Source organism: Emys orbicularis, chromosome 18 (assembly GCF_028017835.1).
Source record: "Emys orbicularis isolate rEmyOrb1 chromosome 18, rEmyOrb1.hap1, whole genome shotgun sequence".
NCBI classification, from domain to species: domain Eukaryota; kingdom Metazoa; phylum Chordata; order Testudines; family Emydidae; genus Emys; species Emys orbicularis.
In genome coordinates, this window is record NC_088700.1 from 4,306,754 (window position 1) to 4,333,550 (window position 26,797).

At 44.8% G+C, this 26,797-nt stretch overlaps 1 long non-coding RNA gene across 1 annotated transcript; it reads right to left on the reverse strand.

Moving 5' to 3' along the window:
• Positions 1–25,106, reverse strand: LOC135891357 (uncharacterized). Its single transcript, XR_010562265.1, has 3 exons — positions 25,068–25,106; positions 14,682–14,778; positions 1–214 (listed from the first exon to the last, which is right to left on the reverse strand). It is a non-coding gene; the product is annotated as an uncharacterized LOC135891357 (long non-coding RNA).
• Between the last annotated feature and the right edge of the window lie 1,691 nt (positions 25,107–26,797).

Sequence of the window (26,797 nt, forward strand, 5' to 3'; positions counted from 1 at the left end):
AATTTTAATTTTGAAAATATTAAGGTGAACAAAGCTAGTAAAATATGGGTTTAAGTATTGTCTTAGCTTATTATTTTTGATATATCTAAGCATCAGTACCTTGAAAGGATTCCCTTAGCATCTTTAAAACCAAGGAAGTTAGCATATTGTAAGGCTCAGTAACGTAGACCCTGTCTTCGTTTTCCAAGAAGCCTCTTCATTTGTATGCAAAATGCTGAAAAAGAAAACAAAGGGCATTATTAACACTAGCTGGTCTCTTTGTATTCAGTTATATTTGTGAAACCTGTGTTAAACAAGGGAAATTTCCATTCAAAGACTTTTGTTATAATTGGAGGAATACATAGTTAAGTCTGTATTGCCCAGAGAAAGGACAATCATAACGTTATGATTGTTTTTTAGTGTTCCAAAGATGTTTTTACAATGCCCCTCACTTCCCCCCAAAAAGAATAAATTGCACTTGTTCTTGTGGCCTTCTTCACTCTGTAAGATTGTTTGTCCACCCTTGATTTTCCATGGAGCATTTTTACAGTTATTTTAGTTGTCGGTCTCTAATTAAAAAAAGGGTTCTCCTTTTCCCCTTACAATTATAAGAATCTAAAGCAGCAACAAGGTCCCCATGAAAACTTGCTATTTAGTGGTCCCAGTTCTTGTTGAGTGCTGCTGTGAAAAGTGACACATTTCAGCCATAGGCCAGTATTCATTTTTTTATACGAGTTGGTGCCCAAAGTAAGGCAACATCTATAATATAAGGAGTGCATGTACCCCTCTGAAAGTATAGAGCAGAGGACATGCTCCGTACTGTCAACAGAATATTTCCAGGCTTGTGTATAAAGCTGTTGTGCTTTGGACTCTAATATGAAGGAATAAAGTACTTTTTATTAAGGTATCACCCCCACAAAATAAGCAGCATTGTTGGTTGCACTTCCCCATTCAGAGCTCACCAGTTCCTTTTCAGTAGGTTTGTTATATTTTGTGCTGTCTTGAAGATGCCTTTATACACTCTGCTCTCCTTCAGACTCTATTCTTGGGGGAGGGTGGTGGTGGTGGTGTTGGTGTTTTTTTAAATGACGTGGTAAGAATGGGGCTTACCACAATGTATGTTTCTCATAGCAGGGAGAGTAATCATAGAACAGCATGATAAGGGGGTGAAGTGTATAACAAGCTGCTTTCCTTGGAATTAACTACAGCAGCTGTTCTTAAATCAAGCATTTGTGCTTAGGAATGTGCTTAAATCTTTAATAAACGTTTCTCTTCCTGCTGTAGCTCTTCTCTTGCTTTCATTTGGTGGTGGTGGTACTTTAATAAAGTATGTAGCCTTTATTGACAGTAGCAGTGAGTCTGACATGATCATCCCTTGAATTAGCACTGAGAGATAAATGGCGGGGTTGGCGTTGCCTTCAAATTGAGAAGTGTTGATAAATCATTGACATGTTTTGCTGGCCTATGGATGAAAGGGAGCCATCACGGAGCAGAAAAAGCATGGCTGATGAGAGCCCATTTTTGGGTAATACAATATTCATTAAAAGATCCCTGCCTTTTTTGGAGTTCTCTTGATTGGCAACTGCTGATGATAAAGTGGGGTGTGGTTTTTTTTTTAATCCATGAATTTCTGAGACTTTAAATTTTAAACTACAATTTGTTCTGAAAATATTTACGTATTGAAAATTTACTTGCCCAATAACTTATTCCTCCCCAGCTCATTAAAAAGAGGGAGCTGTGCTCTTTTCCAACTTGATGGCCGTCATTTCAGATGATTTATATGAAGTCATTTGTTCATTTTTTGTCATTTGTTGGGAGTTACTAACCACATTGTAAACTTGCCCCGTTGCTGCATATTTTACATTTCTCTGCTTTACTGAAAATATGAATGAGCTGTCAGTTCTTTGTTTAAAAAGTGATAACCTTGGAAGTATAGATGTTTTGATAGCTTTAAAAGTGCCCATTTGTGTCCCTTTTACAATGAAAATTCCACTTACAGCTGAAGGAGCAGAGAAATTTAAATGGAGCTTTAGCTTCAGCCAGTCCCTTTGAAATTAACACGAAGTTTTTGCTTCTCTGCTCTTTTCTCCACTGTAGGTGGTTTTTTCATTGACAGTCCCTATTGCCAGCCTCTCAGCATCGCACCTTTTATTGTTCACTTGAGCCCTCAAGATTTCTTCTCTGACTTCTAGAACCATCAGGTTGTGTGGCTCGAAATGGCTATTTATAGATGTCTTAAAAGCAAGAACAAACGTGACTCGTTTTGAGGGGGTCTCAGCTTCAAATATGGAACTCTGAGCTTTTCCTTTTTGAAAAGATTTTTTCCCTGAACTCAAATCCTTTTTAATAAAAGCACTACTTATTCCAAGCCACAGCCCTTCCTTGGGATACATAGCAATAGATGTGCATACATGTCTTGGTTATTTCTTCATGCAGAAAGAAGAGACCAATGTATAAAACTTGGACTTCATGAAAAATTGCTGGGGCTCCCAATTTAATCAGTTAACTCCGCTTTAGCTTTCACCACTTAAATCAGAATTTTAACTGAACAATTGTGCTCAGGTCTTTAGTATCAAAGTTCACCTAGAAACTGCCACCAAGGCTTACAGTGGCTATTCTTGAACCCAGAGCTGCTAGATGCCGGAAGACATTAAAGGCAGCAAACATTCCACCTTTTCTCCCAGGTATAACTGAACTAATGTGTCTCAACCATGCCTCACAATAATATGGTGAAACGGTGGAAGGATTAGGTCACTTCACTTCTGAAATGGATTTTTTTTTTTCTAAAATCCTCATAAAATAACCGACATTCTAGAATTTGGCAAATTTCAGAAAAAATTCGCTGTTCTAAATTCACTTTTTTTTTTCCCCCCGTTAAACTGTTTGGGGTGTTGAATCAATTATTGGGATTATTAACTGAAGTTAGAGATGCCTCTGTATGAAAGTCTTTATTTAAATGGCGTTGGAACCTCTCTATATTGCAGGATAAGACTTTTAAGCAGTTTTCAGCAGGTTAATATCACTTTATTCTCATTCTCTCCGGACCTTCGTAGCCATATGCACTTTATAAAATAGGCTGAAATGTAATGACTGTAAGCAGAGAACATGGTATAAAAAAGGTAAGAATTTTTATTCTCCACTTGAAGAATATGTTAATTACTGTTTTTCAACTCCCATAGACGTGATGAATCATATATATGGCATGAGCTTTTATTATGCCTTTATTTAATTTCAAAATCTAACTGTTTAAGGAAAAAAATCAACTGGTCTAATTTCCAATCTTGCGTTTTTTAAAGGCCACTGAAATTATTTTAGTTTAAGATAAAAAACTGTTGATGTTAAAAGATGTTAGTTTATAATAAAAAAGGAATCCATTAGTCTTATCAGTAAATCATTCTGCTCCAAACATCTCTTCTTATGTAGTCTGAAAAGTTAATAATATTGATACTCTTGAGTATAAAGCACTGCATTCTTTCCTTTCTAGTGGAAAAACTCAGCTGAGTACCAAAGCCACAATATGTGCTAACCAACATGGTTTGTATGGAAAGCCATAACATGGCTTTCTATAGGTGTACAGAATAGAAATGTACTGTTGACTACATGATATTGTCTAATTAATAAGAAAGTAATCTTTTCCCAAAACTATTAACACTAATCTCCAAAGGAAGGAGGAAAAGCTTTGGTAATATTTAGAATATTGAAGTTAAAATCTACAGAGACCAGATTATATTAGGCCAAATTAATTCATAAAGGGAGGAGTGTGTGTGTGTGTGTGTGTGTGTGTGTAGGGGGGGCGAATGGTGATTAACTCAGCATGAATACATTGCTTGGTCATGGTTTTGTAAAACTAGGAATTAAGATAGAATCATTAATAAGTAATTCTGTATTTTAAGTTTACCTTACAAAAATTTCCTTGGGTTAAAATGATTCTGGATTGAGGCCTAAGTGTATGTGATATGTATACATTTTTTAAAAATAGTAATTTTAAAATTTGTTTTACATACTATTGCATATTCTAGCAATGTACTGTCATTGTAATATAAAGTTGCTGAGAACTCTCTTCATATAAATATTGTACTTAAAATGTGGCTTTTAAATGCAGAATAATATTAGCTCGATAGTCACTCTTAATACGCAGACGTGAAAGGTACAAAAGACCCGATTCACCACTATTCTGCTGCTGTAAAACTGGTAAGCACATAGAATAATGTAGTGGTAAACCAGGCTCGGAGTATACTATTTTTTTGTAGTAAGCAGGTAAGTCACCACACTATGTAAATTAAATGCATTTGATTTAACAACTGAAAAAATCATAATTTCAGAAAATGTAATCTTGGGTATAGATTATCTTTAGTAACTCAGTCCAGCAAAGATCTGGACAGAATTAATAGTCTCTTACTGGACAAATTGCTAACTATAAACTCCACCAACGTCAATGGGAGAGCCTGATTTGACAAGTGGCATCTAATTTTGCACCTGGAAAAAACTTCAGACTCAATTTTGCAAGCAAGTTGTACATTATAGCACTTGAACATCTAACTACATTGTGGGTGCAATCAGTGAGCTGTTGAAATGCTGTGAAATGCTCACACAGTTATTACATGGTGCAGATTTGGATCTACAGTTATCTTTAGGCACAAATTTGGGACTCTGCCCCTGAGGCCCTTTTAAAATCAAGGTCTGAATCTTTCACTAGCAGAGGATTGCTGAGTCTTGTATTGAGAATGGGCAGCACTAGCGGGCTGCTCTGTTAGGCTTTGGAGGAGGAATGGTTTATACATTTCATATCCGAGATAAGGTATATTATAATTAACTGCTCTTCAGGTTTCCTCTGAATAGTTCAGGTGATGACAGTCTGATGATAAGCACTGTCCAGGTCAGGTACTGATTAATAAAATGCCTGGCTGCGTCTCACTCATTGAGAGTTTGATTTTAAATGGCCTTCATTTGGCACTTTATTCCATTTGTTGACTGCTCTTCAGCAAAACAGTTAAGCCTGAATTTCCTTATTTGTCCATTTATTTGCTCCAATCCCTTATTCTGTTCCACTGATGCCCTTCTGGAATGTTCACCACTTAAGAGCCTACTTCTCACTGAAAGTCAGTGGACCTTAAAGTAGACTTTCAGAAGTGCCTAAGTCACCAAGGATCCTAAGTCCCGCTGATTTTCATTGAGATGTAGGCTCCTACATTACTTTTGAAAATGGGACTTAAGAGCCAAAGTCACATAGGCACTTCTGAAAATTTTCTTTTAGACTGTCTCGTTCACAGTTCTTAAACTAGTTGGAATGTCAGGTCACTCTTGACCACTAGCGTGGGTTGCATCTACCTGACATGCAGTTGGGACAGGCAGTAGTCCGCAAGGGAAAGTAGAAAGTGCTCTCTTCTACATCAGTATCTGCACGGTGTTTAAATCACAGGTAAGTCAGCAGAGGAGAGAGGTATACATTGCCTTTTCCTTTCGCCTGCAATTCTAATGTTGCTGAGTTGCATAGCTTGAAATGCAATTTAACAGGCCTATATGCAAAGCTGACTCCATAAGCGTTACTGTGTAGCTGTTATGTCTATTCTGTTGTATCTTTAAGAACAAGGGAGAAACAGTGTTATTTTGTAGCTTGGACTTCTGGCTCAGAGTTCTGAGGCAGTCCCTTTCCATTAGCGACAGACAAGCAGATGCACAGTCTGGTACGTTCCCTTCCTGCAGTAACCCTTGGAGTTAGTTGATTTGATTCTAATGTGTGCGTTAGAAATTACTCCAAGCACCAAAAGGTTAAAATACCAAATCTCCCAGATAATTGACTGGCCCATTAGTTTGAAGGGCAGTTATTGTCTGTCAGTCATCTTATATTAATGCTATTGTACGTGTTGGGGTTATATAATTTTTTTAAAAGCAGCCTGTGCCTTTTGAGATGTAGGTCCCACCCCATCACTGTGCTGAACTGCTTGTGTCCAATAGCAGTATAAATAGTTATAAAGGGCCATGCTCTTAGCTAACAGAAAAGTTGTGCATCCCACCATTACATTATTTCTGTGCCAGTTCTAGCTATCTGTGTTCTTCTTTTAACATGCATTCAGTATTTGGAACAGGGCAACCTTATTCCTGGGCATTGTGCTGTTCAGATGGAGAGTGTCTCCTGTGTACATGCAGTGAATGTGTAGCATGTAGCTTCCATTGCCCAAGCGATTCCTGTCGGATGGAGTACAAATCCAGCCTGCACAAAAAAAGGCAATTTAGCGCCTGTGTAGGTGGTTCCTAATTTGTCTAATTTGCTGTCATGCAGCCAGCAGGAGTTAATGACATGATTCCAGCAATCATCATGGCTCCCATTTAACGTTCTGTCAGTCCTGCTGCCAAGAGTTGCACTGGAGTTAAATACCTTTTGCTTTTATGAGATTCTCTGTCAAGGAGCTTGGGGGGAGCAAGCTAGTCCAACATCTCAATAAATAACGGAATGGGTTTTTTTAAGCTGTGGAATCTTTACAGCAGGAGGTTTGCAGGCACTTTCTGGCATCACATTCTAATGGCCTTGAATTAACCTTTTGAAAAGCTTTAAGAAAATGGTGAATTTTGATGGAAAACTTTAATTTATCATTCAGGCAGTGGGGACTATTGCTCCCATCGCTGGCAGATACCCAGCTCCGCTGTCTGCACGCTGTGGAGAGGAAAGGGATCCTTTCTCTTTCGGCACTTGCCTTCTAGCAGAAGGGTGATCTGTAAAGTGTCTTACTCATAAAAAGGTTATATTCTCTAACCACAGGAGGATCTTAATTAGGTAAAGGCCTATAACACACGAAAAACCACTCTGAGTCTGCGGTTTTCCCAACAACCACTGAGTGAAAAATTCCTTGACCACAATTCCCCTCTTAGGCAGGACAGAAGAACGGGGCACCAGCACAGAGATTTCCAAATGGGCTAGGAAGAAACCTTTCCCTATGGACTGGCTGTTCTGTAATGGTGCATTCATTTCTTGTGCCTTGTGAAGTAGGTGGCGCTGGCCACTACCTGAGACTAGATGGAGTACTGATCTGGTCCAGTCTGGCAATTCCTACGGACAAGGAGAACCACATATGGGACCAAGTCCTGCAGCCGTCATTGTACCTTCTCATCCACAACTCCCCTGATGTGGAGGGAGGGTGAGCATATGCTCCCCTCACCTACTCGTATCTCTCATGGAGCGCTGAAGTCTGGAGGAACTTCTCCAGAAGGTCTGTTACTTCACTTCAGGCAGTGACACTTTGAATTAATTTCCCAGACCTGAAGAAGAGCTCTGTGTAAGCTCGAAAGCTTGTCTCTTTCACCAACAGAAATTGGTCAAATAAAAGATATTACTTCACCCACTTTGTCTCTTTAACTTCAGGCACTGATGGAATATGTCACAGGATTCAAACTAGTCCTCAAGTGGTATCTGGAGTCCTTGTTGACCGCTCTAGCAAAAGTGATCTTTCCTCACCTGGCTTTGCCTCCATGTACCCATAACAGAAGGGTGGGATTGTTTCTGTGGCAGCTCCTGCTTTGGATACTACTTGGAATTCTGCTAGATAGCAGCCTGCACTAAATTCAGATTAATCAGGCTTCTTCTGTAGAGGAAAGAAACCCTAAAATTTCAGACTGGTTCCAATGAGGTCTCAGAGGCAGCTCATGTGGAGAAATCCAATATGTGTGGCTGAGCTAAACAGCTCAAGGGCAGTGTCGCTTAAAAGCAAAGAACACTGACTTTCTTGGATACGTGATGATGTGCAAACACAAGGTAAGTGTTGGTGTTTCCAGGCAGGGGAGGACCTGTGTCTCTGACATCAGGAGATTGAAAACTACCTACCTTCAGGACTCAAATGAAGACTATTGAGATGTGCAGTCCTTTTGCCTTAAAAATCCAGTAGCTGCAGCTTTAGAATTCAGAGGGCACCTATTCTTCTTTAATCTCATCATTGAATAAATCTCTTGGAAAAACATGTTTACCATCTCTAATGGGTACAGACGGCTTGTCTGTTAACTGCCCAGTGATTTCATTTTTCTACTCTTTTAGCAAATCTAGTTCGTTGTGAAACCGATCTCTATAATAAAGTGGAAATTTTATTATAGCCATTTCAGAGCAATTCTCAGGAGAAACTCTTGCTGTCTGCCACACAGAAGTCCATGCCCAAAGATTGTGGCATCTGTTTTCATCCTTAGTTTCTTGACAGAACACATTTTGGAGGGTAACCAAGTCTGGTAAGTTAATTGACACTGCGTTTTGGCGTACGACAGAAATCTGATCAGGAATGTTCTCTGCTATTATTCTATTACTTATCCACACCTGTTACTGCTTCATACCTTGGTATATCTCAGCTCAGTGCACAGTTTCATTAATGACCATGAAACCCCTCTTTTTTCCCCCCCAAGCACTGGAACAGGAGCACTTCAGCATACAGGTAAGTGGTTCTCTTTGTAACTGATTCTTAGTGGAAAGCAAAAGCAGGTGTGAAGGTCAAGAATGTCCATCCCTGTGATCTGGGGTTTTTTGCTAAGAGAGTGGGTGCTGTCTGTTACTATGTGACTCTGTGCAATGTTTTGCAAAATGTAGCTGCATCAGCTCTAAGAGGCCAGCTCATCTCAGCAGATGTTTAAATTCAGTGACTGCCTGATATATTCAGATAAAATCTTTAGCTTGGGAGTCTAACTAGAATTGAATGATTACAGGAAATAAATAGGAATTTCCAAGCCCAAAATCTATTTTGGATTCTTTTATCTGGTGTCCTACTCTTTACATTTTAGTACCATATATTGTGAGGCATAGGGAGGGTAATTTAATGGTTATTTAAGTATATTAAAAAAAAATTAAAATGAACAGTCCAAAAGGAGTCTGCAGAAAAATTGGCAAAGTCTGAAGGCTTTTTCTCAGCCATGGAATTCTGAGCCACCTTATTATTAATGGCCCAATTATCAACAAGATTTGTAAGAAACAAAGCATCTGAAATACGTAACTGCAGAGCCACATTATCCAATACCCAACCTAAATGCCTGTGGCAATTTGACTGTTAAAGGTGCAATCCTCTGTATGATGGTTAAGAACACTCAGGTGTTTCATGATTGGGCTAGAAGCATAGGGGCCAACTCCATGGGTGCTCCGGGGCTGGAGCACCCATGGGGAAAAATTGGTGGGTGCTCTGCGCCCACTGGCAGCTCCCTGACCTCTCACCTCCGCCTCCTCCCCTGAGCGTACTGCCAAGTCCTGCTTCTCCCCCCTCCCTCCCAGCGCTTGCACAGCGAAACAGCTGTGGGAGGGAGGGGGAGGAGGAACGCGGCGGGGCCGGGTCCAATAGGGAGGGGGCGGTGCGAGCACCCACTGGTGCCAAGGAAAGTTGGTGCCTGTGGCTAGAAGAGGTGGGGGGGGGGGAAAGGGGGTGAAAACAGCTGGGCTGATGTGTCTGCAGGAAGATGCAAACCCAACCACTTCTAAAAGGAACTGAGAGCTGCAACCTGGCTGAAATGATTCAGACCTTTTAAAAAAAATAAAAAAAATAAATAAATACTGTGTGGACATGGGAGAAAAGGGCCCTAGTCCCTGCCCCTCTAGCATGGTTCTGTTACTTTTGAGTTCTTAACACTTCTGATGGATGCAGCTTCTAGCTGCACGCTCATCCACTTACGGAAAGCACCAGGTTCCCTGTTCAGCATTAGAATGAACTGAGGGCAGGAAGAGGCCAGGTGCAGAAATGGACACTGAACCTCCCTTCTCCGCCCTTGAGGGGGAGGCCTCCACTGCCTCTGCTGTAAATGTTGTAAAAACAGGGATTCAGCCTCCATGGCTGCAAATCTGGTATCTTTCACCAGAACTATTCTCCCCCCATTATAATGTGTCAGGATTTGTTAGTGCCTCAACTCAAGACTTTAAAGTAGCCAGAGTAGTGAAGCTAAAGACTTCTGGGTACATCATTGCAGCAGATTAGATTACAGAGCTAGAGGCATGCTTTACGGTTGAACACACAGGGATAGAATGGAAAGATTTCAGAAGTCAGCGTGTGAGATCCAAGGAGAAGATGAAATTCCCCACTGGGTTCTATGCACTGTTACCCTGAAGCTGAATTTTGACATGGAAAGTACAGTAGAGCCCTGTTAATCTTGATAGTGCTCAAGCATGGGGCACTCTGCTTATCCTCTGAACTCTTGCCATAGAACCTGCCTGTAAAGCAGAGGGGGTACTGTTGTAACAAACTGCAATTGCATGGTGTGAGGCACACTCTTTCAATATAACCAATAGTGACAAAACCACAGAAGCTTCATCTGATCAGTACTGAATGGAATGTCAAAATATTCCTGTCTAATTCTCTCCTAAGACAACAAGGAAGTTAGAGATAAACCAATACCATAATTAACAGAGTAAAGCACAAGGTGATTTTCAGCTCCACTCCTCAGAATTGCCATGAATTAGTTGGTTAAACAATGCAGGGAAATTTCATATGAACACTGTGCCTGGTTCCTTTTTTTCCCCTTTAGTGCTGACTTTTCTGTTCTCAAAAGCACAAGCTTGTGTAAGCATAAGCAATACAGAATTACTCAGGGCCACACAACAACTGCAGCTTAAGAGAACAGGCACAATTAGGAGGAAGAGCGCACTGGTGAGAGCTGCAGCACTCACTCTATTACTGAATGAAGGGCTGCAGAGGGACAAAGGTAGCCAGCCTAGCACTTTTAATCGAATGCTGTTTGCAGGTGCAAAACTTCATATTGGAAAAACCTCCATTCTCAATCGTTAATCTTGCACCTTGATAGGGTATTCTATAAACTGACCTCAACAAAGTAGTATTTAACCAATGTATGTTGCTTATTCAACATTTCTTGCAAAGAGCCTCCTCTATTTTCCAACCAGAAGGAAGACTTTATTGCATGCGACAAAGCAAAATAACGCAGGGGGTATTCAGAGCTGTGCTGCTTTTAAAAAGTGGGATATCACAGTGAGTATGAATACTGTTTGTTACAACTCTTTCTAGTGATTATTTCTGTGCATCTGAGCACAGTGATAAAGGCTGGTGTAGATTTCGAATGACATCTATTGTCTAGGAAAAACATTTTAAATTGGTAAAAGGCAGGAGATACAGCACATACAGAGCACGCTCTGAGCAATGCATGTTTAAGGTGGTAAATCTGCCCTCAAAGCAATTCAGAACAGCTGCAGAAAAAACTCTGAAGTTTTGTCCAGTTATCTGCCCTGTTGGGGACAGAGATATCCTTAAACACCTGGTTAGAAAACTAAATAGTGGAAAACTTGAAAGTCCTTAAGGACAAATAGTTTAAACTATTGCCCTGCTGAAAAGGAAAGGGGAAGCTGCCTCAGTGTTATCTGCTTCCGAAAGTACAGTGTCAGATTTGTGATCCTATACCTAATCAATATTTGACCAAACTGAAGATATCTTGGGTCAACAAATTCTCCTACCGCATGAAGATGATGGATTCCTTCAAACCTAGGCAGAGACCAAACTCTGGTCCCTTATTTCTTTCTCTTGCTAAAGGGTCATCTGATTTCCACCTAGACCAGAATTTTTGGGACGCCCAGGAACATTCACATTCTAAATGGAAATTCTGACACTGGCAGTGGGTTGAATTTTCAAAAGCACCCAAGTAACTGACAAGTATGTGTGTACCATGGCCTTTTAACTTGGCAGAGCAGTTATGGAAGAAGGAGACCAAGATTTTCAAAAGTGGCCAATATTTCAGGTGCCCAACTTGAGACCTGCTCTCCAAGCTGTCTCAAGGTGAGCAATCAAAATCACTAGTACCTTTCAGCAATCTTGGCTACACTGTCCAAAGCATGGCATGAACTGTCAGCTACAATTCTAGCTGTAGGATCTTTCACTGGTGAAGATTTAGGAGGCAGAAACCCAGCTGGAGTTGTTACACTGAGCAAATTCAGGATTTGGAAGTCAGAAAAATTCTGGAAGCCCAGTTGTGATTTTAGTCAAATGTATGACTCCTCCACTTACAGGATGTAAGAGAGAGATGGAGGGGAAGCTTTAAACCAGCATTTCATGCTCAGGCAGGCCCCACTTTCTCTCTCTCTCCATTTTAGTTTGGAAACCTCTTTGATTTAGCTGCATGTCAGAGGAATCTGACAACTCTGTATTGATTGCTTTTTCATTTAAATTCATTTGCTAAACTCACTGCTCCGGTCTCCTAAGGAGTGAGTTGCACTGGAGAATCCATGGCTTAGAGAGGCATAGAAGCCAGTTCAAAATAACAAAACCTAAGTCACTGACTCAGTTTGGTCATGCTCATGTTCAGAACTGAACTAAATGAAAACGTGGGTTTTTTTTTGGGGGGGGGGGGAGAGAAGAGCTGTCTGGAGGTGGTGCCATTGTGACCCCACTCTACTGTGGCAGTCTCCAGCAAATGGGGGTTTGTACAGGATTATTTTGCCTCGAGGTAGCAGCTAGTCTCTAGTGCTTATAGGGAAGTTCCAGTTCTCTTCCTTTAGCCTTCATGTAAACAATATGCACACATACTGGAGATAGAGAATGTAATCCTATAAATCACTTGTTGTGTACTTCTCTTTCTAGACTTCAATGACTTTGTTTTTCTTTGCGGATCAGGATAGTAAACAAAAGATCTATTCGCTAACTCCTTTTCATCCATAGAGATCTGACCTTTGGCTGACTTATTCATGCACTGAGGCTAGAGCATTTATTTTTACACTAAGATTGGATCTAACATTAGATTTTTATAATCAAACTTGTGCTATTCAGTCCCTGAACACTTTCAGTAACTTGCACGATAGGTAACACTGGACAAATCCATCTATTTTTTTTCAGTAACTTGCTCTATTAAAAAATTGCTGAGAGATAAACTTCTGAATAAAGTACATGAGATCCCTGTGGCTTAATTATAGAATCCATTACAAAATAAAATATTTCTCCTAGTTCATGTAAAGGACACTCTGATGTTGAAACTTTTCCTGAATATTACATTGTAAATAGTGTAATTTGAAGTAGGAAGTAACTTGGCAATAACCTTAGTTGTGTATATTGTAAAAAGTGTAATGTGAATACTCCAAATGGTGTTTTAATTTGGGGGCAGAGTAACTGCACACTGAATTTTAAAATAGGGTATGTTTACTCACAACATCTATAAAGCAACTTGCAAAGGCAAAGTAAATAGAATGCTCTTTGTATGTTAAGTTGCCTCATTACCTGTGATGCTGTATCTACATTACTTCTCTGTGTTGTGGTTTGTATGCCAGCTGCTGTTAACTGTAGAGAGCAGTGATATTTGCACTGTAACCTTGGTTCACCTGCCACTGAATGTAACCTGGCACTGCTGCATTCTTGGTATGTAAAGCCCTCACATGTTTCATTTGCTCCCAACAAAGTACAATAAAAAGCTTCTCTCTGCAAACAGGATCTGTGTTGCTGTGACTGATTGGTGTGTCCAACTCTGTTAGTAAACCTTGCTGAACTGCAGTGTAGGTCTAATTTCAAATGGGAAACTATTTTTGCTTTTTAGAGCATGAAGCGTGGGAGACTAAAACAAGGAAGAGGCCAGGCTCCTTTGAATAGTGAGGCCATTGTCTGGGCAGACAGGTGTGACACAGCTTTTCAGAGGCTGCTGGCAGCCTCCTTGCCTTGGGGATGAGAGCACGGTACAGAATGAGTGTGGATTGTAATGCCTTTGCAAAGGAAACACACTGTTGTGTGCGTGTGACTGAATCCAACACAAACTAGCCACAGGGGCTCTCTGAAGATTTTCACAAATTATGTGTAAAAAAAAAAAACAACAAACCACCTGTTCCTGGCAGGGAAGTGGGCACCTTTTATAGCCTATGAATTAGCAGTAAAGCCAAATGCAGGGGGGGCTGTTTGTAGCTGTGATGGGATCCTAAACCCCAAGCTGGAATTTCCTGCTACACTGTTGCATATTTAGATTTTTTTTTTTTTAATTAAAAATTGGGAAAGTTCTTTGAAGGTCTAAGGCGAGGTGCTCTGCTCAACACCCCACTCCTCAGTAGAAGAGGAGCAAGCACCTCCAGTTCCTGGGGGTGGCAGCCTGGGGACTAAGTTTCACATTAAATACCCAACCTCCTCCTCTTTCTTTTAACAGATTTTTTTCTGTTTCATATCAGGCCAGAGATAAATAGATTTTTATTTGAAAGGTTAAGCCAAAATTGCTGCTCTGTTTTGAATTGAGGGTGATAAGTACAGCTTTTACTGTAGAAAGACTTCTACACATGTACTCAGACAGGTGAACATTACTGATCACCTTGAAAGTTTCAGTATGTACAAGTAGGAGAGTACACAGTGGAATCTTTTATATTTTTAGATGTGAGAGTAACAAGACAAATGCTACAGGTTGAATGTTCAAATAGGTATGTACCAAAGTTGTTTCTCACAGTAACTCCCCCCATTTTACAGAGCCTTGTGAATTCCTAGTCAAACTGTTAATATATGGGCCAATACCTGTCCTCTGAGACCATGCAGTTGACTTCAGGGTCCAGAGAAATCTAAGACAAAACTATGCCTTGTGATTATGGTTGCTCTGTATTTTTTCATGTGTTTAAGGTTACAACTTTAAAACTTATGCTAGTGCAATATATTAATAGCATAATCCCCAAGGTAGTTCCTTTCAGAGGCTCTGATTGTCTCAAGTTATGCTAGAGAGATTCCTGTGCTAGGTGGCTATGCTGGAAAGTTGCTGCCCTCCATGTACCCCTGCTAAGTTAACAGGAAAAACCTTACCTTTTCTTTGAAGTGCTTTTCTGATCCTGCTGTTCAGCCTTTTCATTTCAGAAGGTTTGAGTGGTGAGCTTGCCGATCAAATTCAGAGGCTACCAACCTGAAAGAGGATTAAAATGCAGCATAAGCTGACTGCGTTTGAGTTCAATAAAATTACCTTCCTAATAACAGTACCAGAGGAACCCAGGGCTCAGCATGTGAGACAAACTGACAGACTCCATGTGACGCTGTTGCCAAAAATAAAAAGCCACGTACGCTGTACTGGGGTGAATTAACCAGACACAGGGGGGCTGTTTGGTCAGGTTCCAATGCCACACTTTTAGTTAAAAAGCACAGGGCAGCTTTAGAGAAAAAGGCAGAGCAAATAAGACTAATGAAGAACTGGCTATGATCACTCAAAATAAATTAGCTCATCAATGAGAAAAGAGCACTAGCTGGACAGAACTCTTACTCTGATAAAACCTAAACTTACGTAATGTACAGGAGGAGCACATACCTAACAGTAACTAGTTATTGCTAGAGCATGTCTCATATTTATCACAGTCCCTCACAATGGCTTGGTGGGAAGGACTGTGTCCCTTTAGAAATAAGACTGCAGGGAAAGTTCAGATTAAATATTAGGAAAGCCTGTATAACTTAATACCTGCCTAGGCAGGGATAGAATTCCCATAGGGTAAAGAAATCTATGCCAGAGCAAGGGGTGTGCACGTTTCCCCCACAATCTAAACAAGCGAGCAACCATTCCCCAAAGTGTAGGCTGTGCCTTCTTGGGGCAATGATCCTACCATTCCAAATGCTGTTCCTCATGTAGTGAGAGAATAAGCAGCTGACTTAATATAAGAGCAGGCTTCCAGTAACCAAGAAGCTATCTGTTCACCCCATTTCAGCTGGGAGCCAGTTAAGGAACTGCAGTTGTAAGGTCCAAGAGTTCTCAAGGCACCACAGCTGCCTGCCTGCCTGCCTTGCACCTGACCACTTCACGGAAATACGTTTTATTCTCAAACATTGCAAGACTGGAATTCACAGGAGCAGGGGGGTGAAGATGCTACACATGGTCAGTGGTGGCTGAACTGAAGCATTCTGAAAGGATTATTAACTACTGTATCTACAAATTAGCCTCTCTGTGCTTCACCTTGATGCTGACATCTGTGAGCAGGAGCTTTAGCCAAGGGCCCTACTTTAACAGTCCTTTGTGTATCAGCGTTGATAGCATCTGGGGGTCAATGAAGTTATTCATTTACAGGGGAGCCAATAAAGTGATGCAGAGCGAGCATCTCATACGGTGGAAGTGGACAAAGAAGAAAGGAATTAATTGCAGTATGTGGGAGAAGTAATAGGACTGATGGTGGCAGAGGAAAGCTCTCCTACTTCAAAGGGGGTGTTTGTATTAAATCAATGTGCAAAGATCACAGCCAGACAACTGGTTGGTAACCAGTGTGGAAAAGAAGCTGGGCTCACTGCAGATCCTAGTGAACATCACATTTCCCCTATGTGCTCCTACACAGGCCCAGCTGACAATCATTTGTCCACATTTATTCCCCTATTTTAAAAGGAGCTTTACAGGGTTCAGAAAGGTTAAGAAGATAGAACATAGAAGGGCAAAAAGGTGGGGTGGGGAGAATTTGCAGGCTTCTTCATTTTTAAAGGTGTTGCTGAGTTAGAATAACTTACCATGGATGTTTTATCTGCCATAGAGGAAGCTGTTTCAGTCAAAGCCTGGTCAGTCACATGGCACCTGACTGCCTGTACCCTAGTTTGCTTAGAGCAGGGTTTCTCAACCTGGGGTCCTGTGACCCCTCTGAGGGTCCAAGACCAAGGTCATGGGCTCAGGCTGTCAGCCCCCTACCTTTTCAAGTCTCGTGCGGGAGGGAGGTGTCACAAGCACAAACAGGTTGAGAAACACTGGCTTAGAGCACAGGAAGCGGCCATTTATAGACCCTGTGCAACATCAGAAGCCATAGAAAAGAAATTAGAATGTTCTCCCTCAGTCCCTTCTCTGGCTCCTGTTCTCTCCCTCTCCAGGCACTTGCATTGCAGCTCCCTGCAGTACCTGAGTGCCCTGACCCACACTTCTATGCCTGGTCAAACCTTGAAATCAAAAGATGTGTGAGGAGCTGTACAAAGAACGGACACTCCTATCATTCACCCCTCCCCCCCAACTGGACATGTGACTGTTATGGCCACATCGCTTATTGAAGCTGCTATTAAAACAACCAAAAGATTCAGGCTGAGGCATCAAGGCTGCATGCGATCTGCTCTGGAAAGCAGGGAGCCCAGCTTTCTCCCATTGCATGTGCCAACACCTTGGAGAAGTGTGCACTTGATTACAGAGAAATCGATATGTTAGCTGTGTGCACCTCAGTCAATAAACCAGCCCTTTGTTTCCACAAGTAAGGGAGCAATGCATCTACAAGCCAGGCTGAGACTCTAGAGAGAGCTGACCTGCAGCCTCCTCGTGCTTTATTAATGAGGGATCTGTACAACAGCAAATAAGGTGACCCTAAAGCTTTGTAGCCGGATTCACCAAGGGCTGGGCTCCTCTCTGGCCCATATACAGCACATGTCAAACGAGCCAGTGGGCAGCTTACTGTCCCCACAGACACAGGCCTCTGTTCACTCGTCCATACAGCACACACCAGCCCATTCCTTCCTCTGGTCTAGTTTAAGAGATTTGCTAAGCCAAAGGGGAAATCAGGGCTGAGGATCACCCCCAGGAATCATACAATCTCAGGGTTGGAAGGGACCTCAGGAGGTCATCTAGTCCAACCCCCTGCTCAAAGCAGGACCAATTCCCAACTAAATCATCCCAGCCAGGGCTTTGTCAAGCCTGACCTTAAAAACCTCTAAGGAAGGAGATTCCACCACCTCCCTAGGTAACCCATTCCAGTGCTTCACCACCCTCCTAGTGAAAAAGTTTTCCCTAATATCCAACCTAAACCTCCCCCACTGCAACTTGAGACCATTGCTCCTTGTTCTGTCATCTGCCACCACTGAGAACAGCCGAGCTCCATCCTCTTTGGAACCCCCCCATTCAGGTAGCTGAAGGCTGCTATCAAATCCCCCCTCACTCTTCTCTTCTGCAGACTAAACAAGCCCAGTTCCCTCAGCCTCTCCTCAGAAGTCATGTGCTCCAGCCCCCTAATCATTTTTGTTGCCCTCCACTGGCCTCTTTCAATTTTTCCACATCCTTCTTGTAGTGTGGGGCCCAAAACTGGACACAGTACTCCAGATGAGGCCTCACCAATGCCGAATAGAGGGGAATGATCACGTCCCTCACTCTGCTGGCAATGCCCCATCTTATACAGCCCAAAATGCTGTTGGCCTTCTTGGCAACAAGGGCACACTGCTGACTCATATCCAGCTTCTCATCCACTGTAACCCTTAGGTCCTTTTCTGCAGAACTGCTGCCTAGCCACCCGGTCCCTAGTCTGTAGGGGTGCATGGGATTCTTCCGTCTAAGTGCAGGACTCTGCACTTGTCCTTGTTGAACCTCATCAGATTTCTTTTGGACCAATCCTCTAATTTGTCTAGGTCCCTCTGTATGCTATCCCTACCCTCCAGTGTATCTACCACTCCTCCCAGTTTAGTGTCATCTGCAAACTTGCTGAGAGTGCAGTCAACACCATCCTCCAGATCATTAATGACAAGGAAGCGGAAAGAGGAGAGACAAGGAAGCACAAAGAGGCACAATAAATGCATAGGAACCTGTACAGCTATTTTCTTTTTAATTGTCCCACCTTAGAGCAAACTCTCCTGTCAGGTGTAATCCACCTAAGTAGCCAACAGGTTGAAGGAAGCTTTTCAACCCCATTACAGCACACTCTGCCTTTTCTGGATAATACTGTTCATACAGGCACTGCCTATGCTCACCATTCAAGGCAACTCCAAGAGGGGGCTTACCCATGCTGTGAGAGGGTTAGTAGAGATCCCTACAGGCAGCACTTCACCCCTCAATCAGTTGCTGGGTATGAAATGCTGACTTTAGTCCTTCGCTGCAGGCCTGAGTGTGAGCAAGTCAGCTAGAGAGAGCGAGTTCATCCCCTCCCCATTTGCCGAGCTGTAAATCATCCCCTTCCCTTTGTCACCAAGATCCTCCCTGTGTGCAACAGCAAGAAATTCAAGCTCCTGCCACCTTCAGGGCATTGGATGAGCTTTCACACCACCTTACACCTCTGTTTATTTATAACACTGTTTAAAGGCAGCCTGGGTTCCCCTTTCAATGACATCGAAGGCTCCTCCACACCCCAGGCGGAGAAAAGAGGAAGCAGGTGGACTGGGCAGAAAACAGGAAGCTTTGCAAGCTGTTGGAGGGGATTCCCTTTAGAGATCTTGGGAAAAGGACACCTACCTCCTTCCTAACCCAGAGCCTGTGCCGCTTGCTCAGCTCCCTGTATGCATACAGGGGGGAGCAATTCCCAACTCAGAGAAAGGGAAGAATCCATCTATGTTTAGGTTTAATTAATTAGACAGACTTTTGCTTGGAGAGGAGGGTAGATGTTGCAGAAGGAGGGCAGATATGGGGTGAGTAGAGGGGCAATCCCGAACTGAACTGTGGTGACCTGGACCGCTGATCCAATACATGCTCCTACAGTAGTGACACTGCAGGCTGGGGGCAATTATTGAATTTTCATAGAGGGTGTAAAAGGAGCACATCGGAGGGGACCTGGAGCCACAAGGGTAGGATTATCCCAGGTCAGTTATGTTGGTGCAAAGAGTCTGGTCCACATCATGGAGAAAGACACACAACTTCCTGCATCTGTCTAAACCAAGGGGTGTGACGGGATCCTGCTCACCAAGATGGGGCTCGGGGTGGGCCATGAATAATTATAAACTTACCAGGTGAGGAGAGAGACCGGATCCCTGTGACTGGGGGTGGTGTGAGAGGGTTCTTTCTCCTACAGCCTTTATAAATATAACTGCTCCAAAATCCTCTTGCCTGGCTTAGATGAAAGGCCTCAAAACCCAGAAAATAAAGCCAACTGCAGGAAGCTCTGATCCCAGCTGTACTTTGAGGATTCTATTTCCAGACAGTGTCTCAGCAGAACGCTGCTTCTGCAGAGACCCCCAGGAGCTCAGCCTGCCAGCCCCAGCTACAATGCCTGATCTTATTCAAGAGCATTTCATTTCAACTTGACAAAAGCCTTGGCTTCTGAATTCAGAGGGATGCACTGCACCCCTGTTAAAAGAGAGAGATTGTTCCTATAGATCACAATGTTTGGAGATGGAAAGCACACAGATCAGTCAGCCCTTCCCTGCTGCCCATGATTAAAATTGGATCTGTACCTTGCAGCTCTCTCTAGCTGACCTGTAGGGAGGAGGGCAGATCACAGCTCCTTTGCTATTATACCATCACTTGCTCAAAAACACGTGTTCTATATGCAGGTGAAAAAACCAGAGCTACTCAGCAAAAAACAATTCACAGGCATCTGTCTTGCAAAGGAAGCACAGTAGAATTAATCCAGGACCCCATGTCAAAGCAGCTACTTCTAGGTATTTTAAACACATTATTTAATCTCTCACCTTGCCTGCAATGAACAAGGGGCTAGAATTGGTTCTTTCTTAGTATATTACATGGGGGTGATGAGGACAATGGACTGGCTGCTTTATTAATCTGAACAAAGAGAAAAAAATCCACACCACATTTAAAACACAAACTAGGCTAGAAATCTGCACACCCAGGTTAGGAAAGTCCAGAAGCTTGTTCAGAAGGAAAGGAGCCCAGTGAGAAATACCCCAATTTAGATGGGAGAGAAGAGAGGGGGGCTCAGACTGGAAGTGATAATGGTTGGAAGCTTTTGCAGACTCAGAACTTTACAGCTGAAACAGCTATTACTGGCCACCTCTTTCCATGCTGTCTAATCACTGACATGAGCAACATCTGCAGTCTTCAGACACATTAAGAACATGAGGCCAGGCTACAGAGCAGCCAGTGGTTTCTCAAAGAGACATTTTAGTATCATAACCAACAACGGTGCCTAGGAGCTGCACAGTTTGTGCTGTACATGTCTGTGCTGGAAGCAGAAAGCTCATCCATAATTCAGAGGAGCTCAGCACAGGCTTCCACAGTGCCCCTCACACACACCAGGGCTTCACCACATCACGCAGAGTGCCTCCAGGATGCCTGGATGTGCACTGACACCATCCCTTTCAAACACCATCGAAAGCATCCAGTCAGAGTCCTTTCAGCTGGGCATGCTGTGCTCCCAACAGGACTCTCTGGGGGGCAGAATTATGGGTGGCTCTTGATCACCCCACGATTTGCCTTTTAAAGCTCAAAAGAACAGTACTTTATAAGTAGCCACCCTTCATCTTCCTCCCCCATCCTTTGGACAGGAGAAGAGAGTTATTAAATACCAATATTTCCACTTCCTCCTTTAAAGGTTATTGGGCTCCACAGTGCAGAGTGCATCTCACCCTGTTTCCACACCAGCAGTCTAGGTTCCCAGGCCTGCACCAGCAGTATTCCTGACAGAAAGGCTTGCAGAGGACTCTTTCCCCAAGTCCTGAACGCTGCCACAGGCGCAGCGCTCTCTGTCCCCACCTCACCCCAGTGTACCTCTCTCCCTCCCTCTTATGGACACAAGTTGGGAGGAATCTGCATTGCTGCCTTCCTCGCTCTGTCTCACGCTTGCCAGAGAGTAGATTTGTCTCTTCCCTCTGAGACACCCTTTCCAGCTACACCTGAAGGTCACAAATCATTCTAATATATAGTCCTCAGATAGAGGACGTATCAGATATTAAACTAAGAAGAACAGATACTCTAGTTTCACCTTCCAAAGTCACCTGTGCAAGAGACTTGGCGCTTATCCTTCACCTTGGATCACACACACAGAGGCCCCTGCCCATCAGCAGTAGGGGATTTAACACTCATGCCATGTGCTCATTGCAAACCTTGCACAACAAGGGCTTCTGCTTCGTAACTAGCAGGCTGCAATTCTCACCACCTTTCCACTTGTTACTATGCTGCCATCTCTTATCTTTACTGGGACTCAGAGGGACTCTCTGTTCCTGGGCAAGCTCAGCACAGGCCCTTCCATGCCAGCATTGCTCCAGATCCTCTCATCACAGAGTGCTCTATAAATACCTGAGGCAGATAGTTTAATGGGGCTGTGATCACACTAGTTATTTTGTTAAGGTTCCTACTGTTTCTGCCACCAATGCAGCTCCACCTCTGGCAGGAACGGTGGGGAAAAAATCTAGTGTAGACACAGGTTGGGAGGTAAGTATTCTGCTTGAAAAATCACACTCCAGCCACACACACCACAACATAGTAATAACCTCCAAAGCAAGCCTGGACCACAGCACAGGTATAGAAGAGCACCACAGGCCCAGAACTGGAGACCCAGGGTCTTTTATAACCCACAGCATCTGGTCACGATCAAGTACCAGGGCCCAGGAGAAACCATCAGACCTACACTCTCGCCCTTAAAAGTTAAAGCCTCTCCCTGGAAGAGCTGAGGACTGTATGGTACAGGAGAGTGGGGGACACTGCAGGTCAGGATGGTGGTACATTGGCAGACTGTGTACAGGGCACTGGAACTGCAGTGGATATAGCAGGTCAGGACTGAGACGCATTGCAAGAGCTGGGATAGCGGCTCAGGACTGGGATAGCAGGAGCTGCTCATGGTCAGGCGTGAGGTGCACCAGCCAGTGTGTAGGGCAAAGTACAGCCCCTGCTCAGGACATATCATGGTGCCTATTGTTGGAAAAGTTTTGAATACGCAAAAAATGGCCCTTGCCTCTTTTGGATTAACATACTGGGAAGCCTGGCATTCAGACTGCAGGCTGGATCCCCTCCTCTCTTCTGGGTATCACTGCATTTCTGAAGGGGCAGCTGACAGCATTCCTCACTCCCGATAGTTGGCTCTCTCTCGATGTGACATTGTATGACTCTGCCAATCCTTCTCCAGCAGCTTTTTAAAGTTGACTGCATGGACTGTCATCTTCTTTAACTGTCTCTCCTTAACTGATTTTCATGCATAGTGAATACATTGGCAGCTGCCTACTAAGCCTTTGCCTCACCCGGAAAACCTCCCTCTGCTCCCAACAGCTGAAGCCTGGTGCAAACACTTGGGAATAACTCTGTGCTTTAAATGGTGATTCACTCTTAGGCTTGACAAACTCTCTGGCTGTATTCATCAATTAAAGAGAAGCACAGCTACTTCTCCCTGATGAACCAATGAAAAATGCATAATTCTAGCAGTCCTGGAGCTCAGACTGGCAGAATTTCTATGCTGGGGGGTTTAGGATCTTGCTTATTAGAAATCCCATCCCCTGACACTCAGGCTGTTGACTCAGAAGGGCTTGGCAATTGTACAAACAGAACACCGCCAAAGCACCTTCCGTGAAAAGATCTCAGCTCCTTTGCAAAGACCTCTCAGCCCCTGGGAGATGGTATTATCACCCCCATTTTGCAGACTGGAGGCAGGGAGAGTCAGGCACAGATTTAAGTTACTTGCCCAAGGCCATGTAGGCAGTCTGTGGTAAGGTTCCATCTTCTAATTTTTGCTCTATCCACTAGACAACACTCCTCTCCCCCCCCCCCCTCCGATTTGGGTTTAGAAACATGGGTATTTATAATTTTCCTTGCCACAGCAATTTCCACCCCGTTCTCATAAAACACTTTTCCAACATTCAGTGAAGCCCGGCCACCCTCCTCACCCCTTGTGAAACAGGCATGTGTCATAGCAATCATTTTGCAGGTGAGTAAAATTAAGCACAGCCAGGTTATGTGACTAGAGAGTGGCAGTATTGTCAAGTGGCCTAAGTACTGGACTGGGAGCCCTAAGTTGTAGCTCAGGCCACTAGAACTGATCAAAAAATGCAACATCTTTCCCCCAGTGCTTGTGTGGATAGGACACAAATCAGGGGCAACAGTTGAGTTAACTTTGCAGTAAACACAAGCCTTTAGTGCAGTCTAGTGGGCCACCATAGATGGGTCCAAACTATGTGTTTAAAAAATGGTTTGGCCCCAGCAACACTGTTTAGGAAACCATGTTTATACCAAAGCAGTTTCAGGTAACCCAGCTTAAAAACAAAACCAAAACAAACAAACAAAAAACCCATGCAGATGGCTCATACTCATTAGCACAGTTGAGAGCTGGCTCTGACTAGCTCATCGGTCTCCTTTGCCTCTTCTGGCCCACTATTTTAGTAGGTGAAGGTGCAGCATAAAGGGACAGATTTTCATGAGATCTCAGCTTCTACATAAGTCATGATATTTTCAAAAGATTTCAGCACGTTGAGGGCTGAGCTGTTTTGAAAATCTGCCCACAATGTCACCATGGGAGCTGCTGGATACAGTTTGAAAATCTGGCTCTTATTTATGTGCCTAAGTAGGAGTTGAAAATCTGGCTCAGCTTGTGAGTGAGGAGCACGTTAAAATCTGACTCTACTTGTCCCCCACTGATGCGAGCAGGCAAACAAAAGAGGGAAACCCACAGAATTAGGAACTGAAAGAGCCTCGACGCTTATGTGTTCAGCTGAACGTTCTGCAGGCTTCAGACCACCAATCACATTCTCTCTCTCATACTGGGAATGGGAATCAACAAAGCTTTCACGCCACAAGATGAAATATACAATATGCATGTGTGTGTACGTGTGTGTATATATATGTGTGTGTGATTATTTATACTGTACACATACATACACACACAGGTTTGAGCCCAGAAATGGAATCCTCCTGCACATATATGCGAGCACTATACAAATGAGTCTCTTTGCTATCACTCTGACAAGAGTGGAAGTTTTCTCTTGTTCCAAGCCCTATTCACCCTTAGCATCAGGGCACTGGCAATGTTCAGCAAAGCCTGTGAGAGGCAGAAGAAAACCAGTAACTGCCTTAACATTTTAAGCAGTTAATGTTATGATCGGTTTCTTGTTGCACTGGGCCTCTGACGGGGAGAATGGGACCAGGCAGCCACTCATCAAATTACAGAATATCAAAAAGGTCAAATAAGGTGTGCGTTATTATTTTCCTATTACAGCTTTTAACTTCAGGAGGCCTCACTGCCCCTCAACAAAGGAGGAGCAGAGTAACAAGCCAGTCCTGTGACAAGACAGGAAGATGGTACAAGCTGGGCCCCTCAGAAGGAATGGTGGGGGCATTAAGTAGAAATTCTCTAGAAACTTCATTGTCATTCAGGGCAAAATTCACCCCATGGAGAGAGCCTGCTCAAGGCCAAGGCATGATTAGAGCCCCACTGATCTCAGGGGTGAATTTTGCCTTATCCCCTGCCAAAGTAAAGCACTGCCCGTGCCAGCTATTGAAAAGCACAATTCCCCCCTCCATTATTAACACCCACCAGACATTATTAACACAAACCATTTTTGTTTTAAATCCCGGAATTTCCTTTTCCCTGTTGGCACTGTCCGAGCGCTTTTGCTCACCTTGGAGATTGAGAGCAGAGAAGTTCACCAGTCTGGGTCCCTGGGTGGCTCTGTAGGATAAGAACAAGAACGTTAGGTCACATGGAGCTCACCCAGGACAAGCATGAACCCAGCCAAACTCCTGGTCTCTTTAACACATAGCCCCCGGATGCTGAGCAGGCCTGGTGAACAGACCCTAATGCTGATGCTACCTTGGCTGGCACCAAGGACACCCCAGCGAAGAAACTATCTCCAAGGTCCCCCGGACCCATCCCCACTGCCCTCCCATTTCCCCAAGGTACCCCATCCCAGTCTTCCCACCCTGGTCTGTCCCTGTCCCCCCAGCCCCTCCGCTCTGTCCCTAGCCCCCCCCCCCAAAGGTTCACCATGCCCATTCCCCAACCCCCCAAGCCCATCCTCCCACCCCCTCAGTCCCTGTCCCCCTCTATGCACCTGCCCCCTCTCCCCCAGCCCCATCCTCCCCCTGCACTCCAGCCCCTCCCCCCCACTCTGTCCCTAGCCCCCCCAAAGGTTCACCATCCCCATTCCCCAACCCCCCCAGCCCATCCTCCCACCCCCTCAGTCCCTGTCCCCCCTCCCCTTCTCTCCCAGATCCCCCCAGCCCCATCCTCCCCCCGCACTCCACACCCCCAAAGGTGCACCATTCCCATTCCCCAACCCATCCTCCCACCCCCTCAGTGCACCTGCCCCCTCCCAGATCCCCCAGCCCCATCCTCCCCCCGCACTCCAGCCCCTCCCCCCACTCTGTCCCTAGCCCCCCAAAGGTTCACCATTCCCATTCCCCAACCCATCCTCCCACCCCCTCAGTGCACCTGCCCCCTCCCAGATCCCCCAGCCCCATCCTCCCCCCCGCACTCCAGCCCCTCCCCCCCACTCTGTCCCTAGCCCCCCCAAAGGTTCACCATCCCCATTCCCCAACCCATCCTCCCACCCCCTCAGTCCCTGTCCCCCCTCCCAGATCCCCCCAGCCCCATCCTCCCCACCCCCCGCACCCCATCCTCCTGCCCCCCAAAGGTCCACCAGCCCCATTCCCCAAGGTGCCCCCCGCTCCGTCCCCCCCCTCGCTCCACCCCCAGGTGCCCCCGGCCTCTCCCCCCGGCGCCCCAGCCCCCCAAGGTCCTCCCCCTCACCTGGGCGTGGGGAGCAGCCGCTGCGGCCCTGCCTCCCTCAGCCAGGCCGAGCCGCCCAGCCAGGGCCCAGCAAGCCGAGCGGAGCTGCCCCAGCTGCCCGCCGGCACCGGCAGGGGGGCGGAGCGGCGCCTAGCGGCAGGAGGCCGCAGTGCAGGGGGCTCAGCTCACCCCTGCGTGTGCGTGGCCCGGGCCCATCTCTCACTCCAGCCCAGCCGCCCCAGCGCTGCTGCCCCGGGCTCTCTAGCATGGACTGTGGGGCCTGGGCTCGCCCAGAGCTCAGCTCCTGAGGAGACCCCAGGGCCATGGCCCCCTAGCCAAGCCCCACCACGCTACTCCTGGGCATCAGCAGGGGCAGCCGCCAGGTTCCCTGCAGGGATCAGGCACCTCGGGGAGCAGCCCAACTAGCTGCCTGGCAGGGCCGGCTCTGGCTTTTTTGCCACCCAGTCGCAGCCCCGCTCTCCCCGGCGGCCGGAGCCCCGCGCCGCCCCCCTCCAGGTGCCTGGAGCCGGCCCTGCTGCCTGGGAGCAGGCCGAACTGAAAGCACAGCTCAGCTGTGCCCCAAAAGTGGTTTCTTTGGCTTGAATCTTAAAGGCTACGTCT